Here is a 25,819-nt window from a genome sequence, read left to right on the forward strand (position 1 = left end):
GGAAATGTTAGACATGTCCATATGTGGATGCATTGTCATATTACGATCTCTTCCTACTATAGCTACAGCTTGTAAATGTAAATGTATGGTTTTTTATATAGCGCCGATCACCACTACGGGTATCTCAGCGCTGTACTCATACCGCTGAAGGAACCCTTCCTGGCTTTCCATGTGAGGTGTCCACTCCTGGGCACCCCCATGGTGAAGGCCAGGCATCCCAGCGCTGTTGGGGCCGTTGTGGAGATTAAGCAAGCTATTGCCCAGAGTTGCAGCGTGGGACCCATGATTAGAATAGGCACTGAGGCGAGAATATCCGGTCCGCGGAATTTATAGCCCAAGACCCTGCCGCGACGGGAATCGAACCCTGGTCCCGGACCAGTGCTCTGCATCGAGGTCTGCCGCTCTAACCATTGAGCCACACTTCTCCACTGCTTGTGGCAGGTCCATGAGTAGGCATCTCAGGTGCCGCAGAGTGTCAACCTGCGACCTGGGTGGGGCATACACATTAACGAATGCTAGGGTTTCCCCCTCTCGGATTGCCATGCATCTCTGTAGGTCATCTGATCTGACCTGTGTTACATGGAACAATATTGTTATTCTCACTAGGATTGCAAACCTGTGGTGTAACCGTAGTGACTAGCTGTGTACTTCCCTCTTCTGAAGAATCCACAATTGGAGCCCTTTAGGTGTATGTTTTGCAGAAACTTCACACCTGCTGCATATCTTGTCAGGGCTTTAGTCACCAGACTACACTTAATTTACTCCCTAGTCCGTTGACATTCCACGTTAATAATATAATAGCATGCATAATTGCCATGTCTAGTCCTTTCATTGTGTGTTCCATTCCCTCCCGAGTGGTGTATCCCCCTCACTTAGTCGTGATACCCTTGTGCCGCTGCTGTCTTGTTAACTCTATCCCTATTACCTACCAACCCCACCTAATCAGGCCACAGTATTTGAACTGACCGCCACCCCAATGCATGGTATGTCATTTAAAAATCATGAAATCACTTTAGTAAAGTATATCGGACTTTATGCTGATATTGCGGGGATGCTGACTGCAAGTAATGATTAAAGACAGTTACCAATCATTCTAGAGGTGCTTGCCGGGGTCCTCGGCCCTTGTTCCTTGTACCATCCGTCGGGCAAGCATTAGACTATTTTCTCAGACATCATAGTGGTGACCAACGGGGTTATGTTGTCCCCGTCTTCCTTCTATTCATAGTCATCCTCGTGGGATCCTTTTGTCTCTCCGCCAGTGCGTCCCACCTGTGGATGGTTTCCAGGGCACGCTGTTGCTGGATGTCTGCCACCTCTTTGGCTCTTTCTGTCTTTGCTTGGTCCTTTGTCAGGGTCAGTTGTAGCCATTGTCGTGTCTTGTGGTGCTTCTTGCATTTTTGCCATCCCTTTGTATTGGCTACCTATTATTGGGGGTTGGGTAGCTGTCTCTTGAGCCAGTCTCATACCTCCTATGCTGTTGCAAAAAGGTTTGCCTCACCTTGGGCTATTATCCGGAGTTTAGCAGGGAAAAAAGGGGGCGTCGGAGGTCCAGCGTGTTCAAATGTGTTTTTTACTCTCAAGAAGGTCACTCTTTTGTGCTGCACTAAGGTAGTATAGTCCGCATAGATATTGACAATCGCCTCTTCCATTTCCCAGGGTCCCAGTGTCTGTGCCACTTGCAGGATAGCATCTCTGTCTTGGAAGTTCAGCAGACTGGCCAAAATTGCTCTGGGCAGGCCCCGGCGGTTGGAGGACTCACGGGTACTATGTGGGCCAGTTCCAGTGTAAACTATTTGGAGGTTTTACCCCCCAACACCACTGATGATAGCAAGTCCTCCAAGAAGATCTCCAGCTAGGACCTTCTACTCTTTTTCAGATCCCCACCATGTGGATGTTTTTGCGGCGGGAGCAACCCTCAGTTTCATTCATTTTTTCCGTTAGGCCAGGACCCGTCTTTTCCAGTTCTCGTATCCGGGCGACACTCTTGACCACATTGGGCTTGATCTGTTCTATGTTAGATTCCACATCCGAGACTCTGTCCACTAGCTTTCTGTGGTCGGCATGTAAAGGTTCACCTCCTGTGCCACAGTGTTGATTTTGGATTCTAAGACTGCCTTAGTTTCTTTTAAGGCTGCCGATATGGTTGTCATATGCACCTCCAATCCTTGTTCCATCTTCGCAGCCAAACACCCATTTCTGTTGCTCTCTGTTCGGGCATGGCCTTCTAATGGGAAATGTTTGGCAAGTTTTGGTGCAGACCATTCTTGCACCTCTGCAGTTTGTAATATATGCCTTCTCACCCTTGTTTATTGGATGCCCCCCCCCATGTGGTGAAGTCCTTTCTAGCCTGTCTTCTTTGTTGGCTAGTATGGTTCATCCTAGCTGTTCGGTGCAGCTACCAGCGGGTTCTTTGTCTAGCCCATGACGAGGAGCCCCCCCCCAGTCCCTCCAAAAGCAGTGCCCAAGGCACGTGCACCCCCACCAACTTGTAGCTCTGTGGGGTATCCGGTAGTACTCACTCGTGTCCTGGGAGCTACCAGCTCGATCTGCAGGCCCCTCCGCATTTCTCAAGTCTTTCTGGCAGGGGTAGGAGCTGTTTCAGCTCCACCTTCTCCGGCATCTCCCTCCACACAGGCCTCGTGTTTCAGTGGGCATATTGTTGCGGGTGCCACCAAGATCTCAAGGGAGGGTGGGAGGTTAGGAAGGGTCCTCAACTTCAATCCCACCCATAGCGCTGATCTGGTTATCTATCAGTATGGCTCCCTCTATGGTTCTGAGGTTTTCTCCAATGTTGCTCTCATTGCTGGTGAGACCCTTTCCAGCCTCCCCCTCCTAGTATTTCCACTCCGCAGTGCTGCCTTCTTTTACGAACTGGCCGATCCAGGCAGCTTGCCAGTCATCAAGACGGTTTTGGGATGCTGCCTCCTTGCCTGTTACGGGCTGTTGCGGTCCACGGCTGTGTCTTGCAGGTTTCTGCGGCCCCCGCAGCACAAGCACAGCTGCCATGTGGCACTCCATGCCCACCTGGAGTAGGTAGGCTGTTTTTTCTTGCAGCACAGGAAGATGGCAGGGGCCGCACTGCAGCCTTTCTGGGCCATCACTCTCTGGCAGGCCAGCATCTCAGGTGGCCCCCTCAACACCTTGGGCTTCCCTTTGTGTTCCCGGTGGCCTTCCCCACCGCTCAGGCTTGTTGCGGCCTTCAAGGAGTCAAGATATTTAACACTCATGGACCTCGGGTACCGGAGCTTGGCAATCAAGCAGCTGACTCCATGTTGCCAAGGCCATGCCACCGCTCCTTCTTTTTTAGGGACTGGTGCCTATTTTTCACCATCAGACTTTAATGAGCACAAGAGAGAGAAATGCAGAAAAGGTGGAAAGGAGGAGGAAGACAAGGATGGAACAAAGGGAAAAAGCAGGGATGAAAAGGACCTTGTAAGAATGAGATAAAGGAGCATGGAGTGTAGGAGGGTGGACAAGAGGGACACAAGGTGGAGCCAGGACTCAACACCCGTGGGATTCAGCAACCCTGACTTCAGCAGCACAGGTGGTGGGTTTCTGAGGAAAACTTTGTGTCCCTGTACTTATTCTCCTATAAATTAAGCACTGGAGACCACTACAAAAGGTGATAGTGACTCCTGTACTTCAAAGTAAGGATTATAAATGGTTCCCATCCCTCAAACTTGAAAGCAACCAGGTGAAAAGAGAGAAAACAAGAAAACTAAAAAAGCTATAGATCACTAAAGAAGGGTTTTCAAGGAGAATCATAACTCTATGAGGCAACACTTTCACTTACAGTGGGAAATAAAGACTGGGAAATTAGAAAAACTTTGTCTCTGAACAGAAGTGTAATGTGACAACGATAAGGACCGTCATCCTTGTATATAACGGTGACACCTGCTCCAAACATCTAACATCTCCAAAGCTTGATGCACTGCTGTCATACAGTCTCTTATTAAGAGACAACCTGAGTGCCACCTGCTCCAAACATCTACCATCTCCAAAGCTTGATGCACTGCTGTCATACAGTCTCTTATTAAGAGACAACCTGAGTGCCACCTGCTCCAAACATCTACCATCTCCAAAGCTTGATGCACTGCTGTCATACAGTCTATTATTAAGAGACAACCTGAGTGCCACCTGCTCCAAACATCCAACATCTCCAAAGCTTGATGCACTGCTGTCATACAGTCTCTTATTAAGAGCCTTGCCAAACTATCCATTGAGCTCCTACAAAAGAACTTGTGAAAGTGATTTAGAACATAAAACTAAGCCGTTCCATAGGTTATGATGGGAAGGCAATTGCCTTACCTTGTCACAGCAAGAGCAACGATTCACACAGCACTAGGCTCCAAACATTGGTTTTAGGAAGGACGCTGCCACCACAGGAGAAACATTGCCCAAGTTAAGTTGTAAAGCACTGGCTTCTTCTAGATATTTTCTGTGAGCTGCTATAATAGTGGTGCACCCAGTTCTGTTTATATTTCATTTATTTATTTATTTATCATAAATGTTCGGTTTTTTTAAGCACACAAAAGGGACCAGGGCCAATTTACATATGGCTGGGTATAACCTGACGTGGCATGATGGGCAAAAAAAACTATAGGTTGGACTGCTACCCTGAGCGATTGCCAGTGGATAGACTGTATGCAAGCATTCCTTCCACCACCGTTTGTTTGTTTGATGAAACACCCTAGATGGCAAAGCCTACACCCAGAAGTGGGTCCCGTGCTTATTGGGCCGCTGGAACCATGCTGCACCTCACAGGGGCCAAACTAGGCCGAAACTGGTCCTGGGTTGCTTGTGTTCCAGTTCTGAGAGGACCAGGTTTGGCAGTTCAGGTTGGACTGTTTCTATTGGAGTAGAACCAAGACTGATTTGCATAATATGGGATCTCGAGGTGGCATGGTGGGCAAAATAACGATGGGTTGGAATACTACCATGAGCAATTGCCAGTGGTTCGAGTATTTGCAAGCTTTCTGCCCATCGACCTATTGTGGATATATATTTTTAACACATAATATCAGACCTGTGCAAAATGTTCTGTTACGCTTGCGTAATTTGGGCACATTTGTGTTGCTCAAACTATGCAAAATGTCAGAAATTATGCAAGCATGACATTTCATACAGTTTTTAGCTGTAGAGGAGCATTCTAAGCCGAAAATGTCTCACGGGGGAAAGGTTTGTTGAGAAAATGTGTCACGAGACATTTTTTCCTTCCTTTCTAGAATCTCGAGTGCAAGGTATGCCCTAGCGTTAAAACATTTTAGTCGAGATACCATATACTGTATTTCACATAACTTGTGTGTACCTTTTCTTATTTTTCCCAACATTTCATGTAAATTAGGAAAGAAAAACTATGTTTCACCCACCCCTACATGAAGCTACACCCCCAGCTTGGATCAGCAGTACATGGACCTATGCATCATTGTGAGGCTCCCTTCACTCGCCATATTACCTCTTGCACTTGATAAAAGCCATGAAAAGCCATTGTTTGAATTCCCGTCATCTACCGCAGCAGAGAGAACAAAAAGCCCCTCACCCCAAATGTAACCAATTGAAAAGGACAGACATATCTGGAGAGAAAAGGAACCCTGTGCACCAGCGATCATAACGGCTGTTGAAGATGACCATGGTCTTCGAGAGCCAGAGGACCTGTCCTATTCAACAAGGCCAAACCACAGCAGACCTTGGGGCATATTTACAAGAAAATGTTGGGGCACGGAGCTGCGCCAAATGTGGCAGCGCCACACTCGTACATTTTCAAAACGCATGGATGCACTGTATTCACAAGAATACGGCACCCCCCTGTGCTTTTGCTGGCGCTAAATTTTGCTGCCTACCCCCAACGCATGCACCTTTGCATCATAGTGCAATGGTTGGTGCCTGCTTTGCAGGGAATGATTGTTTATGAGCAGGAAGGTGTCCCTTCCTGCACATAAACAATCACAAATGGTGATATGTTACTTCTATATGTGCTGCAGAATGCAGCACACATAGAAGTAGAAATCATAAATATTTAATGATTATTTATGTGCAGGAGGGGACACGTTCCTGCACATAAACAATCATTAATGTCATTTTGCTCTTTCTATGTGTGCTGCAGAATGCAGCACATAAAAAAAAAAAAACGAGGAGAAATGAAAGTACTTCTCCTCGTTTTGCCATTCTAACGTCTGCTCTTGAACGGCCTTAGTTTTTGGCGCCGCCTCAGATTTACACCTCCTTGTACATCTGGGGCAGCGTCAAAAGCAACGGGTATTGCGGTGCCACAGCAACACCCATTGCATGCCCCTTTCACGCTAAATGATGCCTGTTAAGGGGCCTTATTTACAAGACAGGGTTAAGCCACAAAAAGTGGCTTAACGCCGCTTTGTAAATATGAAGTAGGTCATATCGCCATCAGTATGTCTCTAAAAGTGATGTTTTGGTGGTGATATCCCCTTGTAAATATGTCCTCCTATGTCATTATCTCCGGTGAAAATCTAAAGCAAATTGTCTTAGCGAAGGGAGAAAAAAACACCCCATTTCATAGTCATGAATCATCTTAAGAGAATGAGAAGTAAAGATAGGAATGGCATATCTCCCATCAGACTACACAGAAATGTATGGATGCTGACACTTCAAAAGTGGCCGGATACTAAATGTTTTGGTCCGCCCCCTCAGTGGTTGAGTTTTAATGCCTCCGAAGGGACCTGAATTACACAGATCACAGAAACTATTAGCCGTAAGCATACAATATAGGGTGGAACCTAAATTCTTTTTAAATGATTGTTTCTTTACTACATGAAAATGAACACAATGGAGCAGATTTACAAACCCCTTGTGCCACTTTTGCGTCACTTTTCCCATGTTAAAAATTACTCAAAAGTGGCGCAAGGGGCTTGTAAATAAGCAAAACCAAGGGAAATGACGGACGGAGTGTAGAACATTGCAAGCACTCACCCCCAGTCAACTGATCTTGGTTTAATCCATCACTGTTCTTTAGCCCACTCTGCCACCCTATTTCAGACATGGCCATATGCAAATCAGTCTGACCCTGTGCCTCATGGGAACAGTCCAGCCAGAACTGCCAAGCCATGTCTTCCCTGGACCGGAAACAAGCTTCCTAGGACCGCTTTCTGGCATATCAGCCGTCTTCAGCCAGGCTTGCTTGAATCCAGTGGCAAAGTGACCAAGGGAATCACGTCTGAGCATACCCTGCCAACTTATGGCGAACAAAGCAAAACCAAAGGAAATGATGGACGGAGTGTAGAACATTGCAAGCACTCACCCCCAGTCAACTGATCTGTATCGTTGGCTTTGGTTGTAGGTCAGTTAGAATCACAGGAACCTGAATGTTAGTGACATCCTGAATGTAGATCATTTCGGCTGCTAATGGAACCTGTGGCTATCTGCAGATCTCTGCAGCAGGTGCCTGATCTAATGTACCAGCAGACGAAAGGCACAGAAAACAGTACAGACAGACATGAGCTCAGGCTGAATGGGAGATGCATGCCCTTAGAAGCCGAGAAGCCAAATGAAAGTTTTAGCACATCTGCTAAGTGCACCAGCCCCCTCCAAGGCAGGATGATGCTGAGCCGTGCTTAGATGACATGAAAGGACCACACTTGGATGCACAACTGCACTGATGAGATTTGGTCTCTGAAACCTGAAAAGGTCAATGACTGAAGTCTCAGGCTCCATGCATGTCACTCCAGCTGTAACAGCAACTGGACAGAAAAGCGGTGATCAGCTTTTCACTCTGAAACCACAAAGGCCATCGAATATCAGTCACATGTTGCAGAGCAGCGGCTCAGCATCTTTCATGACAAACTTAAAGGAAAAAGACTTATTTGAGGATTAAAGGCTCAGGGGTGTCCATCATCAGAGAAGTGGCACACAGCCAACACAACAGACACCTGCCTTTCTGTGCTGAAAATCCTTGCTGTCCATCCCTTCATTCTGACATTCAGTTACGTTTCTGAGATCAACTCTCTAACATGGCCCCCTCCAAAAGAAAGACGGAACCTGCTTAGGTAGAGAATTGATGAAAAGTAATCTTGAAACATGTACAGAAATGTATGATTGCTGCAACCCATCTCCTCCCAGTGCTCTACCCCAGCGGGTCTTAACCTGTGGTCCAGGGACTCCTGGGGGCATGTGACACCTACTCAAGGGGTCGGCGACTGCTTAGAAAATTAAATAATATTATCAGATTTATAAGGTGTATACAGATAAAGAAGCTAAATGTTAAATTGTATAACTTTCTGTAAGTGTGAAGGAATTTGAAATTGGAGGTAAAAAATGAAGTTGGTCTCCTCAGATTGATTTGTGGGGCAGTGCAAGTACATTCAACCGAATATAGTATGGACGATGAGCGTCCTCAATTGAATTTAGAAAAGACACAAACTTCCCATTAAAATTAACATTTTTTACATATTTTGTGTGAGTTGAATCAAATATTTCATAATTCGTGTTTTTGTGTGATGAATGCTTGTTTCCTTATTTTTCTGTATTGTTTTGCAGTTCAAATCATCGAAATTGCTTAGATCGGGTTCCCGGATTCCAATAATGACTTATTGGGAGTGACCCAAGTCCAATAATGATTCAGTGGAGGACCAAGGATTCCAGTAACGATAAAGTGGGGGGTCCACAGAAGTCTAAAGGTTGAGAACCAGGCCGGATTTGGCTATTGCCCTACCTGATAATTATGCCATAGTTAGAAAAGACAGAATTTCTAGGAATGGAGGAGGAATAGCAATAGTTTTTAAAAGAGGTTATTCATGTAAATTTGAGGACTTTCCTCTTGTTTTGGAAAATAACGAATGTATTGCGAGTAGGGCACTGATTGCAGATCTGTCTGCAATGAATTTACTTCTTTGCAATAATGGCCCAACACATACAGCCGGACACTTATTGGACTCTATTTTCTCGAACCTGTCTCTCATATTAACTGGCCACCCGCTCTCCCCTTATGTTGGTCAGATCATTTCGCTGTTAAATTCAAACTTACAACTTTAGTAAATCCGATCCTACCGCCACTTGGCACACATGTTCAGTCTAGGAATTGGGGAAAACTGGACATTAAAAAATGTAATCTAATATTGTCTAGCAATACCCCTTGCTTTGATTCTATATCACTCTCATCCTTGGAAAGCATCTATAATTGGATTACTGAGGCAACGAACGTTTGTCTTCCACTCTCTACAAAAAAATTGAATACTCACCGTTCTCCTGCTCCCTGATTTACAGAGCTATTGAAAATTGAAAAAAGTAAGTGGAAAGACATTGGAGGAAGAACTACTCCCCTGAATCCAAATGCACATATAAAACTGCATTAAAAAGATATCAACCTCTATGCAAAACAGCTCGAGCAGAGTATATTGCCTCTAATATTTCGAGGGCGCAGAACTGCTCTCGCACCCTGTTCTCTATGGTCAAGAAGCTAGCAGGCTCGGGTACGCAGCCTAGCTCTCCTGTTTTGGATGAACTGCAATGTAACACTCTTGCTAACTTCTTTATAAATAAAGTGGAACAAATGTATCTGACACTAGAGGGAACTAGGTTAGCGTCCCCTATTCAGGCCATCCCCTTTTCTTAACCCACTGTTGTTGCTGAACCTCCTATAAATCTAGAAAAATGGGTGCCTCTTAATATTAGCTCCTTTAAAAAAATCCTAGCCAGTATTAAATCAGGCTCTCCTTCTGATCCTCTTCCGGCTTCTGTGATCCTGCAACTAGAACAGCCATCTTTGAGTGTTGTCATGGAATTATTTAATGCCTCACTTAGCGAGGCTTTGATGCAGTCGATTTGGGAACATGGATGGTTCTTCCCTTGCTGAAAAAGGCTAATGCTGATCCCACCCAGCCAGCTAATTTTAGGCCTATTTCTCTTCTTCCGGTATTTTCTAAAGTTTTGGAAAAACGTGTAAATTCCCAATTGTCTTTGATTGTCGAATCCTCTAATTTCTTACACTCCTCTCAGTCTGGCTTCAGAGCAGGGTTCTCAACTGAGACAACCCTTCTTGGCGTGACCGAAATGTTACGTCAACGCTTGGATGCAGGCAATACAGTGGCGCTTATATTGCTTGACCTAAGTGCCGCATTTGATACGGTTTCTCATACCGTATTAATTAAGTCTTTACGATCCCTAGGCATTTCGGGATCGGCACTTGGTTGGTTGTCTTCTTTCTTAGCTAAACGTACATTTCAAGTAGGTTCTTCTAGGGCTTTCTCCAAAAAACGTTTATCCTTCGCCTTATGGGGTGCCACAAGGCTCAATTCTCTTCAACATCTATGTACAACCTTTGGCAGTGATTGCAGAAGAAGCGGGGCGGTCGCTCTTTTCTTATGCCGATGATACTCAGATTATCTTTTCCTTATTGGCAGAAAAGAATTCTGGTCCGTCTACCCTGCAATTGGGCCTGTGCAATATTGCATCTTGGATGCAATCTAATTTGCTCAAGCTAAATGGGGAAAAAACGGAGGTCCTTATTCTTGGAAAAAATACAGATCTCTGGGGCCCTCAACATTGGCCTGATGAAATGGGGCCTCTACCCTTGCCCTCTACTCCGGTCCGAAATCTTGGTTTCATCATTGACAATAAATTGTCACTGAGACAACATGCAGTAAAAACTGCAGCCACCTGTTTCACCATCCTCAAATGGTTAAAAAAATCATTTGGATGCTCCCTGCTGTTACCCAAAAGACTGTAGTCCAGGCACTTATAACTTCACGACTGGATTGTGGAAACATCCTCTTTTTGGGTGCCAACAGGGATGTGTTGTGTAAGCTTCAGGTGGTACAGAACTCTGCAGCGAGATTACTTTGCAGAATTCCTAGAATGTCTTCTGTCTCTAATGCCTTGAGAGATCTGCACTGGCTCATGGTGGAAAATCGAACAAAATTCAAGGCCCTTTGCTACATGTTTAAAATCAAGAATGGTACTGCACCTACATACCTGCAAAATCTGGTACGCCTCTATCAACCCTCTCGTTCGGTACGTTCTTCTACTCAAGAAAAATTTGAGATTCCCAGGATCAAGTTTGCAAGAATGGGCGGTCGCTCTTTCTCCTATCTAGGTCCACATCTGTGGAACTCTCTTCCCTTTTTGATGCGTAAAGAACCTTTGAATTCAAATTTTCGTAAACAGCTAAAAACTTGGCTGTTCAATCAATGATTTTTTCATTCCGTGACTTTTATCTTCTCAGAATCTCCTTCTAGGTCTGCGCTGGGAAACCCTTTTTGGGTAGCGGAGCGCATTATAAAAATAAATTAACATAACATAACCACTGCTCCACCCTACTTGAGTTAGGGGTAGGAGGTATTAAATTAAGGATAGAACTGGAGACCTCCAGTTGACAACCAAAGCAGTTAAGCAGCTATGCGCCTACCACCAGACCATAATAGAAGAAGGGAGGTACGGCTGCACTGTAAGGCTTCATGTCATAGAAGAAGGGTTTCACTCATTAAGGGACTCTGAAAAGGTGGGTCCAGAGAAGAGGGCGTTTGTTACATAAGGCAAGAGCAAAAGGGAAAGAAACAGATTGGGGCCCTTCACAGGCGGACTCTACATGCCCTCAATGTGGAGTGTGGAACTGGAATGGGACGGGTGGCAGGGTGGAGCAAAACAGAGAGTGAAGGTATGGAATTTCAATGGGAAGGATTGCATGAGGGAGAGAGCAAGAATCTAGAGCAACGCAGACAGCGTGATGGATACAAATGGGGAAGCATCAAATGAGGAAAGAAGCAAAAAGAACGATCTTGCATGGAGTGCTGAGGGAAAAATATAAAAAGTAGTTTAATGAATGTAAGCAGTGGAAGGTTGCAAGCTATCCTATCAAAAGGATGGTAAAGAAGCTACACTCCATGGGAGGGACAAAGACAAGTTGAGGATTGAAAGCTTTAAGTAAGAAGCAAGCAAAAGAGATTGATAAGGAAGCCATCCAATGGTAAACAGTGGGCTGACCCAAAGCGCCACTGTGACTACTGGTAATGTGCACAATAGGTCTTCAACTTAAAGAATACAGGAAGAAAGAAGGGAAAGAAAGATCTAAACGAAGAAGGATAGCTCAGTACAGGAAAAAGCACCCAATGTGGTGTTGGAATCAAGAAACTAACAAAGGGGACAACTCAGTTAATTGCCAGCTAGCTGTGTCTCAAAGAAAAGGGGATGGGCTAAACTGTTTGTTAAATTAAAATGTCTGTTATTGAGTTTCCTAGATGAGACTCCTCTTCCAGAAGAGGAGCAAAGCAGTACTGAAATGTAAAACCTGTGATCTGGTAGCTCCATGGCTGAGTTTGGAAACCTGGGTTAGTGTCAGCTTTCAATATATGGAATTTGGATTGTATGGAATGTATTGTGCCATTCCCCCCAATGCTATCCATCACTGATGTCTGTGACCGTTCTATTGAGAATGATCTATTGTACCATCTGATGGAAAGGCCTGTAATCAATGAGTTTATGCTAGAAATGCTTTGATTACTAGATCTATATATCTACGAGATGTCGGAACATGGAGTACTCAAAATATATGAAAGCATTTTAGGCCCCATTTTAGGCTACTAGCCTTCCTTGTTAGAAACGCTGTAGATCAGAGAGCAGTCTGACCTGGGCGACCGGGGATGCCCATGGTAATGCGGCTTGGTGTTGTGAGTAGTTGGTGCCAGCTCTCCCACCTCACTATCTGTGCCAGCTTTCTCAGACATGAATTAATATCTCTCTGCTGGGTTGGGAGTCATTTATAACAGACACAGTCCCAGGGATGCTTCCCCGCTGCCAGCCATCACTGAGCTCAGCTTCATAACTCTGACTGCATTTAACATCCAGACAAGCCCTGTCTACTGTTTCCGTATACAGGTGTCTAGCCTCAAGGCTGTAATATGGCCTCTGTCTAGACTTGTTCCTGCATTTCCCTCGCTGCTGCTCTTACGTTTTGATCCACATTTTTAAAGAAAACCTGTAATTTTAATAATTGTTTAGTGATGATTGCCCCATCTACTGTTTTGGTTGAATTTGCTGTTGGAGGGGAGGTGGGAACTGTTTCCTTCCGGGACTGCACCAAGTATCTACTCGGTGTGGACACTGAGAGGCGCCATCTTTGCTGGGGTCACGCTCTAGTCCTTATGCATACAAGCAGAGGCACTGTGTGGATGCGCCTCAGGCAAGCCCGTAAGCATCCAGGAGGCGTCCGGCGCCAGTCAAGCTGCCGGTTTTGCCAACGACTATGAGCAGCGCATAAAGTACGACAAAGCTACGCGTGGACAACATCATGGATGTGGGGGCGGGTGGTGTCTTCAAATGTGCACAATGTGACTGGGCATTAGCTGGAGGTGACATGAGCCACCCAGTAGGGACGGATAACAGTGTTGTGGGTTACGGCAAGGCCAATCAAGGGGAGCACTTTAAAGCTTTGCTGCTCAACACTCGCTCCCTGCAGAAACACAAATTACAGGTCTATGACCTCGTGCCAGATTCACTCCTGGATTCAATGCTTCTCACTGAAACTTGGCTTACTCATTGCTCTAACTCCACCATCGCCGCAGCTATTTCCCCCCGGGTATAAGATTCTTAGGAAAGACCGCCCAGTAGGTAAAGGAGGGGGGAGTAGCCATTATTTTTAAGCAAGAATATACCTGTAAGACTATTTCCCTAGAGGAGCTGGAAGACGCAGAATGCCTTGGCTTTCACTGTTCCTTATCAGATCACCAATCCGTGGTGGGTGCCTTCATATACAGGCCCCCGGTCCTGCGGGCGCATTCCTGAAATCCATTGATGATTCAATCGCCCCTTAGGTCCTCAGATACAGTCACTTTCTGGTGATAGGTGATCTCAGTATCCATCTGTATAAACCCACGGAACCCGAGGTCACCTCCCAGACCGAGTCCCTCACAGTCTTTAATCTTGCCACTTATGTCTCCCACCCTACGCACAATAAGGGTCACACCCTCAACCAGATTTTCTCTAATTCAGTGCTCGAGGTGGATCTGCCCCCACCGTTGGTACGGTCGGATCATTGCCTTATCAGTTTTAAGGTTTCTAGGTCAGTGAGGGGGTCGTCAGACCCCAGCCAATAAATGGGTAAACAATCAAAGAGCTTTCCATGGAGTCTCTCCATTGGCTTTAAGGGAGGCATTGGAAACCTTCACTCCTCTGTTATCAGGTGATCCTGAGAAAGATGCACTCCAACTTGAGACCTGGGTGCAGCACATCGCTTATGCGTTGACCCCTATGACAAACACACACTCCCAAGAAAGCCAGACTTTCAGCACCACGGTTTAATGAGCGACTGAGAATGAGCAAAGGCACCTGCAAACGCCAAGAAAGGAAATGGCGTAAAAACTTTAATTCTGATGATAAACTTGAGTACAAACTGGCCCTGAAGTCACATAATTCAAAAGTCCCTGTTGCCAAAAAAAGCTACCTGAAGGATAAAATAGAGTCATCCAGCAATAAAAGCAAGGAGAGCTTTACAATCGTGAAAGCCTTCTCTGCCCCTTCATCTGTTGTTAGGGTTTTACCTCTTTCTCCTGGAGGGACTAATCAACTAGCAACTTTTTTTCACGAAAAAATCGTTACTATTCAGAACTCCTTCTCTAGGGGGTCTTCTGAGGACTATGAGCCTGCAGACCGTTCAGCCTCGGCGGCGGATCCCTCCTCAAGAGGAAGTCCGGCTCTCATGCATTTCCCTCTGTTACGACCTGAAGTATCCCTTGATATAATCAAAAGTCTGAAGTCAGGTCCCAGTTGACCCTTGCCCAGCAAAACTGTTTGCCGCGATAACCACGACATAATAAATCCTGTGGCAAATAAGGTATTTAGGGGCATATCAGCAAGCTGGCGATTAAACATTATCGCCGCTTTAGCGTCCGTTTTCGGTCGAAAAGCGGCGATAATTTTATTGCTTAATCAGCAAGGTCACGCTAACGCGCGATTCCTTGCTTTAGCTCCCTTTCCCATAACGCCCACCTTTGCATCTCTAATGAGATGCAAAGTGGGCGTTCCATCCCAAAATAACTGGAGAAATGTCGCTAACCGACATTTCTCCAATTATCAAGGGAATCGCTAACAGGCATAGCGATAAGAAAAGTAGCGCTAACCACAGTTAACGATACTTTCCTTACGCCTGCTTTCACCCTGATTTATATCCAATGTAAGGTGGATATAATGGCTAAGTATGCCCTGCCTTATCAGTAAACTAACGCCAAAATGTGTGAGATTATCGCTGGATTTCCAGCGATAATCTCACTTTTGGCTGTTAGCGTGAGGAATTTTATTGCTTTTGAGATAAGCGTTGCTGATAGCACGCTATCTCAGCGATAAAATTACACGATAGCCGGCGATAATTATCCTAGCACTAAGTGCGCTTAGCGATAATTATCGCCGGCCCTTGCTGATATGCCCCTTAATTCTTCTCTAACTGCCGGCCATGTGCCTGCTATTTGGAAATGTGCTAAAATTCTCACGCTGCTAAAGAGGCCCTCTGTTGACCCCACAGTGTCAGCAAACTACAGACCCATCTCACTGTTGCCATTTTTCTCCAAGGCTTTGGAGAAATATGTCAATGCAGTGATCTCAGACTATGGCGAAAAAAATCATCTTCTGCACTTTAACCAGTCTGATTCAGAGTCAACAATAGTACAGAGACTGGTGGCATGTTACCTTCTATCGCTGCGCAAAACTGTTAAAAATCTGGCATTATTATGAATGGTACTCTCTCGATGAGATCTCGGGAGAGGAGTTGGCCTAACGGCTAGGGTGCTCGACTGCGGACCGGGGGAACTGTGTTCGAGTCTCGGTAATGGCACATCCTGCGATTCTGGGCAAATCACTTAGCCTAACAAAAAATGAATGTGCGTCCTCATGTAACGTAACTGGTGCTATGTAAAGCGCTCTGATACCCAATTGGATTAGGGTCAAGTTCGCGCTATATAAAACTCTGCAAAAAAAAAAATATATATATCAAGTCCAGTCGGTAGCAAGCACTTGTTTTGGACTTCTGCGGATGCTGAGGAAATTTCTCCCCCTTTTGCCACTTGAGCACATGAAGACTGTAGTCCAGGCATTGGTTACCTACAGACTGGACTATGCCAATGTCCTGTACCTGGGCCTCCCTGAGTATTTCCTCAACCGCTTGCAGGTGGTTCAGAATGCAGCCGCCTGAGCGTTTCTCTTGCTTAAGCCCAGGACTTATATTTCCCCGCACCTCAAGGGACTTCATTGGCTCCCAGTAAAACAAGGCACTACACTGGCTCCCAGTAAAAAAAACAAAGAGGATAATTTTAAAGCTCTGGTGCTATTTTTCATGGCCCTTCACAGTAGCGGTGCGGAGAATCTCAGAAGGAGAGTCACGCATTAGGTGCCGCCTAGAACCTTGAGGAGGTCCACTTTGAGCCTGGCATCTTTCCCCAGGATACGCCGCACCCGATCAGGCAGTCGTTCTTTCAGGTTCCAGGGAGCCCAAGTATGGAACCTTCTCCCAATAACACTCAGAACTGTGACCGACTTAAACCTGGCTGTTCCATAACTAATCTAGCTCTCCTCTTTTCTAGCTGCAGTTTAATCCTGGTCTCCCGCTGTTAGGGGTTGCAGCTGGTTTGATAGTTATTTTAGCACTGGGACACTCTTCCTGAGTAGCTGTGCACTCTACAAATGTTTAATTTATTCATTCATTCATATTTTCAATGGACCGTCTTTCGACATATGCGGGAAATGTAAAAAATGGGAGGTCCATACAATAATGATGTGCCATTTAATGGCTGATTCCAGCAACCTAAAATCCTTGCCCCCCACCCACCTGTCCATGCTTGTTCTGAAAGCACAAGGAAATTTTGAGATATATATATTTTTTTATTGCCCAATTTTTTTATACTTCTGCCTGTGTGATTCAATGTACACCCTTAAGTGTTCTCTAAAGTAATCGCACGAGTTGCATTAGAATCCAGATAGATCACTTCAAATTTTGAAATTTCGCAACATAACATAAAATTACCTAAAATGATATACATTTAAAAAGATATACTTAGATAAATTTACCAAAAAGTCAATCTAAATAGAAATCACGGAAAGTCCCGGCATGAAATCCGGATATGGAATCATTCCTCTTGGGCCAACTTTACAAACATGAAAGATAGTGTATATTCCTTTGGACATGGCAAACAATGCTCCTTTCAATCAGTCAAAAAGACACTTTTTATTGAAGGTGAAATCGTATATCCTGCTTCAGAAAATTAACACGGAAACAAGATTATGCCTTGATGCTCGTGGTCTGATCTCAACGTAGAGAATTGTTTTTTATTTTGAATTCATGAAAGCTAAACATTGGTGCACCCTTTAAATACATTTTTGCCCAGTAGCGATTGCCTTGTTTATCTCTAGCTCACCCTGTAGGTTCCCTGAATTGATCTTTTACCCTGCAGACTAAGCAAATCCAATAAACAAGCACAGCTGGGGATGGTTGTGGAGTTAGAGAGATTCCCATCCCGTAGATTCAATGTAGGTATTATAACTATTGACCGTATAGTCCTGGCTGCAGTCAGTTGGAGGTCTGACAGGGTCATGCATGTCCACAATCGTATAGAAGGTGATGCGGAGAAACCTCGGGCTTGGCTTGAGGTCTAGCTCCTGTGGAAAACAATTCTGTGGATCGACCAATTGAATATCCTGTACTCCGTTCCTCTTGGAAGGGTGATTTGTGTCAGAGGATGGATGGTTAACTCAATTACACCAACGCCATCCCATCATCTTGGTGACAAGCTCTTGGCCTGGCACCCACTCTTGTGAAAATAACCATGAACATGGGGAAATGTTTCAGTACCAATCTGTCCTTCATTGCATGAGTCAATGAGGTGGTACCACTATATAGAAAGCATCAAAAGATGCTTTCCAACATTTAAACTTATACTGCCAGAGCGCAAGATGGGGGGTCTTCTCAAGAATCCATCATTATAATAAATTGAACAGTGCCCTTGCTAAATCACTAATACAAACAGTTTGAAGACAAGAAAGGGGACGCTAGAAGTAAATTGTTTTGTCGAGGATCTATATTGAGGCCAGTATGGCATGAAGGAAACAGTGATGTTTGATAATTGGCATTATTAATGTAGAAGAGTTCAAGATTAATGGAGAACATGCAAGGAATCAAAAATATACGTCACATGGTACATGATGGTGTTTGCTACGCGTGCATGAGCCATTGACCTGTTTCAGTAGGACTGCAGTTTGTGAACTCCAGGTTGCACAAGAATCTCTGTAGCACATGCATCCATGCAATGAGAAACCGTTTTCGTATGTTAGTATATTAACCTGTGAGCTACATGTTACATGTGAGCTCTGCAGGAAGCACATAAAACCCTACACAGACCTCTGCAGCGTGTGCATTTGCAGCATGAGCTCTCTCCTACGTCAAGTATGATACTCTGGGATCTCTGCAGGAAGTGCCTGAGCTATATAAGCTATTTGGTAGGTTTGGGACTTATTCAGTAAGACAGAGCAGCGGTTTCGTTACACAGGGGTGGACTATATCACAAAGCACATTGCGCTCAAGGCTACTGCGCATCTTCAGTGATGAATGGCAGTGATTTGTGCAGACACCATTTGCCACCATGTCACGAAAGTGGGTTTGTGGCAGTAGAATTGTGAGAAATGGATGTTTATATCTATTAGAAGATGGTTGTGTAAGTCTTTCCTTTATTCATAACATACTGAACGTTGTTTTAAATAATTCAAAATCTACCTTTTCTTCCCTCCCCCACCCTTCCAATATCAAATTGGACCATGAAAAGTTACACGGAGACTGGGACTGGTAGCATTGTATGGAATATAAAGATGCACCTGATGAGTTTAAAAAAACTTTCCGAGTGAAAGTAGAACAAAGAAAAATATTATGTCAGCTAGCTTTTCCCCCCAAAGGCAAACGTCATCGTCCACATTCAGTTCTTAAAGTTGACCAGCTGGACCCCTTCAAGTCAACACCCTATATCAGTTTCTTGGCTTGGTTGTACAGGGAATCCACAACTTTGCTCATATTGTGTATAGTTTCAAGAGCTGCTTCGTAAGTCTTATCTACTGGCGGTTCGTCAAAAATGATCAGGACTCCCTCCCCTTGGTCAAGGATACCATGAAACTTTTTGTCCAGGATCATCTGCGATAATTTTCTTTCTACATCAGGCTTTGACAGCTTGATCAAACTTGATATGTGTGCAATCTGAACTCTGGAGAAGGGCTCGATAACTCGGATGAGATTCTGTTCCAATAAATTATCGTAGAGTTTGGCCAAGTGTGTGTTGATGATAGGATCATCCCGGAGTTCCCCTTTGTAATCTGTCAGTGCCTTCTCAAAATCCGCCAGCGATCGGTTCTTACTCGCCTGCGCCACACACTTTAATGCTTCTGTCTGTCTTCCAGCATACCGGAGGGCAAGCTTTCCACTCACCAACGCCTGCACATCCTCTGGGGTGTTGAGCAGGATTTTACACAGAAGCATGTACTTGAGCGCAGTGACGGCTTTTGGATTTTCAATGGAATCATAACCCTCAAAGGCTTCATAGAAATAGGAGTAGGCTGTCTTCCAGTCTTTCTCTTCTGCAGCATGAATGATACCCGACTGCATGTCAAGTGCTGCCTGAAGTTTGGGCGGGCAGTAAATGGCATTGGCGGTGGTTCTTGCAGATGTTAAGGCGGCTCTTGCTTTTGGCAGATTGCTCAGGGCATGGTACGTCTTACTCTCTAGAAGCTGCACTTCCACCAGCAGGGCCTTATCGTCCATCTTCTTCAGCTCCCGCAGAAGCTGAGAACCAAGGTGCAATGCCTCCTGATATCGCTTTGTGTCGAAGTATAAAGATACAAGCCGTGCCTCTAATGCCTGGCGGAGAAAGGATCGCTTCTCTGATTTGGCCCACTCAATGCACTCTAAACACAACTCGACCTCTTGTCCAGTGGCTGCTTCCATGTCCAACAAGAGGTCAAGCAAAGACCTGACAAGCCGGGCAGCTTTTGCTTTACTGATGGAGTTCAGGAAAGGTCGGACATACTTCAGGAGACCCACGAGCTCTGCAGCCTGCCCAGTTTTGGCCAAGAGTCCCCCTACCTCCAGTATGCTCTGCTCTTTGACACGCACCGCTTCTTCATCACTGTCCTGGATATCTCGCTTTACGATAGAATGCAGGATGTCGATGCTCGCGTCCCGGTCCGTGCTGACTAGGGTCTGCGCCCGCTGAAACTCCACTGCCGCCGCGGTCGCCATCTTCCACTCAACTCAGCATCAGCTTCTGCACAGTCATGCGACCGGAAATACGTGCCGGAAGTACCGACGCCGGCTTGTAAAGCGCGGCGCGCTGGGAATCGTAGTCCAGCAGCAATGTAAGGGTGCACAAAGGTCTGAAACAATTAGACCGCCCAATCTACGGCATCTCTCGTGGTCGGCATGCTTAGGTTGTTTATCCTCATTCCTCCCACAAGGGTGGAGATGAGAAACTTTGTGCTTTGCTCACACACAAGTTGGTCGCTAACACTTTTTAGGTCTCGCCTGGAGGGGCATTAAGCTTAGGGTGACCAGAGTCTCAAAACAACAAGCATTTGCAATGCAATAGGTCTCGCATTTGCGAGAGTTTAAGCTATGGGCATTGTTAAATGCCTTTTATTTATGTTTTAAAAATCAACACATAAATAAAAGGCATTGTCATTTACAATGCCAATAGCTCAAACTCTCGTAAATGCGAGACCTATTGCATTGCAAATGCTTGTTTTTTTAAGGCAGGTGACTACACAAAACGGACGCTGTTTACACTGTGGCTAACCAGGCCCTGATCTTTGATGTACTTTTATTCATCTGGAAATAGTTCGACGATATTACATTAGAATGTATAGATTGCACAAGGGGTGGAGGGGGGGGGGGGGCTTACGAAACGAAAGCACCATTACGTCGTAGGTATTTGCATTTTACTTTTCACCATCTTTATTCGTAGAACTTCGGTTGTCCTATGGTATCTATATGTTGCTCATTTAAGCCTGCTCCGTTTTTGCGTTCTGGGAAGTTGTAGCTGTGAAATTCCTGTTAACAAGCATTTACAATGCAATGGTCTCGGCATTGTTAAAGTTAGAGCTATTGGCTTTGCTCCTGACATTGTTTTTTGTTTTTAAAATATTTTAAGAAACTGCATTGTTATTTACAATGTCAATAGCTTGAGGATGGAGTGAGGCAGTGTGTGCACTGTGTGAGGATGGAGTGAGGCAGTGTGTGCACTGTGTGAGGACGGAGTGAGGCAGTGTGTGCACTGTGTGGGGACGGAGTGAGGCAGTGTGTGCACTGTGTGGGGACGGAGTGAGGCAGTGTGTGCACTGTGTGAGGACGGACTGCAGCAGCAGCATGTGCACTGTGTGAGGACGGAGTGAGGCAGTGTGTGCACTGTGTGAGGACGGAGTGAGGCAGTGTGTGCACTGTGTGAGGACGGACTGCAGCAGCAGCGTGTGCACTGTGTGAGGACGGAGTGAGGCAGTGTGTGCACTGTGTGACGACGGACTGCAGCAGTGTGTGCACTGTGTGAGGACGGAGTGAGGCAGTGTGTGCACTGTGTAAGGACGGACTGCAGCAGCAGCGTGTGCACTGTGAGGACGGAGTGAGGCAGCGTGTGCACTGTGTGAGGACGGACTGCAGCAGCAGTGTGTGCACTGTGTGAGGAAGGAGGGAGGCAGTGTGTGCACTGTGTGAGGACGGACTGCAGCAGCATGGGCACTGTGTGAGGACGGAGTGAGGCAGTGTGTGCACTGTGTGAGGACGGACTGCAGCAGTGTGTGCACTGTGTGAGGACGGAGTGAGGCAGTGTGTGCACTGTGTGAGGATGGACTGCAGTAGTAGCAGTATGTGCACTGTGTGAGGACGGACTGCAGCAGCGTGTGCACTGTGTGAGGACGGAGTGAGGCAGTGTGTGCACTGTGTGAGGAAGGACTGCAGCAGCAGCGTGTGCACGGTGTGAGGACAGAGGGAGGCAGTGTGTGCACTGTGTGAGGACGGACTGCAGCAGCAGCGTGTGCACGGTGTGAGGACGGAGGGAGGCTGTGTGTGCAGTGTGAGGACGGACTGCAGCAGCGTGTGCACGGTGTGAGGACGGAGGGAGGCAGTGTGTGCACTGTGTGAGGACGGACTGCAGCAGTGTGTGCACGTTGTGAGGACGGAGGGAGGCAGTGTGTGCACTGTGTGAGGACAGACTGCAGCAGCAGCGTGTGCACTGTGTGAGGACGGAGTGATACATAATACCTGGGATGGTAGAAAGTTACGGGAAGTGTTTGCTGAAGACATCGTCCATGAAGTCATGTAATAACGACAAAATGTATTCGAAATTAAATACGGAGGAAAGAAAGCGTGGATAGAAGTGCTAGTTATAGAATAAAGATATGTTAACCTAGGCTGCGACAGTCTTAGTATAACAACAAAAGGAGGATAGTGATGACAAATTTTATCATGATGAAGAATGGCGATTCTGGAAAATTTGCAATTTTACACACTTCAGGTGATGATGGGAGGTATCTGGAGGGGAATGGTTACTACTGAAGGCTGCGTTTGTTACAAACAGTCATGCATGCTACAAGCCAAAACTGTTGGGACAGACTGTGACTGACAATGGATGAGAGTCAAGGAGGAGATATACTAGCAGTGATGACAAGATAGACGGAATCAGATAGTCAAGAGGACCAGCAATGTAGCGAAGGCGTAGCAGGTAATCTCGCCAGAGGCATATCATTATTAAAAACTATGGGGATTGATTAAATGATTGATAAAATGTTATTTCAGATGATAACTTGGAATCAAAAGTAATGAGGATACAATGATAAAGTATTGAGGTAATTGTGGTGAGTAGGCATTAGGGAGGTGAAAATTAAATGTTAGTAAGCGCTGGTGAAAGTAGCCGGTGAAGAGTGTGAAATAAGTTATTATGGAGCTTAATAAGATTTAAGAAGAGTAAAAGAGATACTATGATTTATGGATTGATTGGGTACTGATGAAGCTACATTAAGGACTTTTGACTAGGTACTATAGGGTCTGACTAAAGCACAATAATCATCAATTAGATTCTTTGAGAGCTGATTAAATACTAAGTTTAGATCCCAAAATGTGCATCCTGAATGTGTTCCCGTCTGAGTGCTAGACATGATACTGTAGATAGACAGATAAAGTTCAAGAAAGACTAGATAAGGCATTCAAAGGTAGAGAAGGAGTAGGAGACCTAATTGGGGGAACGGAAGAGTAGTTTTAGACAGGTACAATACGTTTTTGGAAGGACAGCAAGAGTGCACAATTGAACTGTGAGCAGAGTTGGAGTGTTTACGTATTTAAGCTATAACAGTGCTTTTGAAAATGGTACTGAATGCCAAAAATTGATAATAAAATGGTGATGTAATAAGATCGTGACGGTATGATAGTTTCTACACAGCAAACTTGATAAAAAGTGACGGTGATGGGGACTGAACGTTTAGATGGTTTTGACAATTATGATGTGAGCAAAATTATGGGGCTACGGGAGGACGACAAAGAAATATAGCGAGGATATCAGTGAGGTGGGAAAGATGTTCTAATGAGGGTGACACTGTGAAATAGTTAACACTGTGGTGAAGGGGATGCTTTAGTGTAGAACCTCTACTGCAGCGTCAAGATTCTCTTGACAGCACAATCCTCATTACAGTTTCAAAGAGCATGATGGTAATGAAGGGCCGTAGGGGGGATGCTGGTGATGAAGTGCTGCTGTGATGTGGAGGCGGATGATGCTGTATGTATGATGCTAGCGATGCTTGCTGTATGTATGATGCTTGCCGTGAGGAAGATAAAAAGTGAGGGTGATTCAGTAAAGATGATAAAGACTTCAGTGATGTTGATGATGCAGTGAAGAAGTGGATTAAGAGCTATAGTAAGGATGGTAGGGTGGTGTTGTGGTTATAGTGAAGGTGATGATAAAAAGCCAATGAGATGCTAAACTGCGGTCAGGGAGGAGGACCAAAGAGATGAAGGGCTCATCGTTATTTTGACGAAAGGCTATAGTGATGAAGATGGACAGAGGTGGTGATGAAGAACCGAGGAAGATGATGGTGAGCCGTAGTGATGATGAAGGACTGACGTGATAACTGTGGGTGCAGGCCCGCCCCAATGCCCCCGTAGGCCCCTCCTTCTCCAGGCCCCAACTCATCCCCGGCCTCACCTAGCTGCTGTCCCCGGGGAGAATCCACCGGCCCCGGTCTGGCTCCGTGTCTGGAACGCGGAGAAGGGTTTGGGAAGGAACGTTGCACGGGATACAAGGGTGGCGTGTGGAAGCCGGACTCAGACACTGCTGGCAACCAGCAGCACCGGCAGCACACAAACAATGACGCTGATTGGGCAAGTGCCAAAGTCTCGGGTCCCGCCCTCTGCCGTGGCCGGGAACCCCATTGGCTGAAGGGGGTGGTACAAAAGAGAGACTGTGTGACTGATCTGAAGTCCTGATTTGATACCCTTATTGTCAGACTATAACAGGCGGTGCTGAAGAACGTTACTCTAACCGATTGTTCACATCGATTGGATTACAGTCATTTCAATCTATTTGTAATGAGAGCGGTCTTTCTCACCACCGCCCACTAGATGATTGACAGCAGCGGTACCCTGTCAAACGACCGATTCAGTCAGTCTGCCCTCACCTCCCACGACACTATTACGGGTGTATGCATAATTCCGTGAACCAATAAAAGCAGAAGTTTTCGTTTCGTACGGGATGGATTGGAAGATTGACAGTGGGCGTTAAGTTTAGCAGAACTCAGTAACGTGAGTGACAGACGTGCTACCTAACCGGAATACGAGACTGTGGTTTGTTCCTTTTGCCGGTTCTGTTGAAAGACCGAAATTAAGCCAATGTGAAATGTCTGGCCTGGGAATCCCCGGGGGAGGCGGAGACCGTAGGTCCGTGACGGGTCCGAGGGCTGCTCGTTGTGGAGGCTCATCTTTTTATGTAGAAGGCAAACATATTGTGTTCTATACTCACTTTACAGGACTCTCGGTTAGTCTCATTCATGCATTAGATTCTTTGGTTCCGGAAAGGAGTGGGGGAGAGGACGAGCACACCACTGCCTTTCTCCGAGGCGAAGCAGAAATGCCTCGGAGAAACGCAGTGGCGTTTTCGGATTCGGGGGCGTGTTTTGCTTTTATCTCCTCTTGCCATTGGCTGGAGGAGATAATTAGACTTTCAGAAAAAAACACGCCCCCCGCTCCGAAAAGGACAGGGCCTGATCGGAATGACGGACCTCTTCTCCAATGGCTGGCCAGCATTCAGGAGGCCAGCCAATGGAGAACAGGGGAGAAGAGGGGCGGGTTCAAGCCCCTCTTCTCCAAGTCATTAAATCTCGGATCGAGACTGCGCAAACGCAGCCTTCGAGCCGAGACCTAAAAAGCAGTGAATTACATACTTTGCATGGGGGGGGGGTAGGGTGCCGGTATTTTTCAATTATTCCGAATAGTGAGTACCTCTACTACTGCAGTCCTAGTGCAGGCACTGTACAAGTACCAGAATGCAAAGAGCAAAACAATGCTTCGTTCACCCACATTGAACAACCTGTGCTCCATTTTGTGTAAATTCATTACTAAATATTATTAAAGCATGATGTTTGCAGTCGTCTACTTGATTTTACAGTCCGGTGCAATCGAATATTTACTGCAACAGATTCAGTTGAAGTGAACCAAGACTGTAACTCCCAGAATGCATCAGCAAGTTAAAGTCCAAAGCTGTACCCATGATATACCCCTGGCGACGTGGAATCACAAGCAAACAGTAATTCAAAAAAATAATCGGACATGAGCCTGAACGCGATGCAAAGGTGCTGTGTACAT

The 25,819-nt window shown here is 45.7% G+C and overlaps 1 protein-coding gene and 1 pseudogene across 4 annotated transcripts in view; one reads left to right on the top strand and one right to left on the bottom strand.

The window, feature by feature from the left end:
* The window catches only part of RBMS3 (RNA binding motif single stranded interacting protein 3), a 1,484,785-nt gene that overhangs the window by 1,222,938 nt on the left and 236,028 nt on the right, over positions 1–25,819 (top strand). The gene's annotated exons all lie outside the window — the stretch shown is intronic.
* Positions 16,807–20,269, bottom strand: LOC146788975 (26S proteasome non-ATPase regulatory subunit 11 pseudogene; annotated as a pseudogene). The gene has a single exon (XR_014970009.1). The product of XR_014970009.1 is annotated as a 26S proteasome non-ATPase regulatory subunit 11 pseudogene (transcript).

Source organism: Triturus cristatus, chromosome 10 (assembly GCF_964204655.1).
Source record: "Triturus cristatus chromosome 10, aTriCri1.1, whole genome shotgun sequence".
Classification (NCBI taxonomy): domain Eukaryota; kingdom Metazoa; phylum Chordata; class Amphibia; order Caudata; family Salamandridae; genus Triturus; species Triturus cristatus.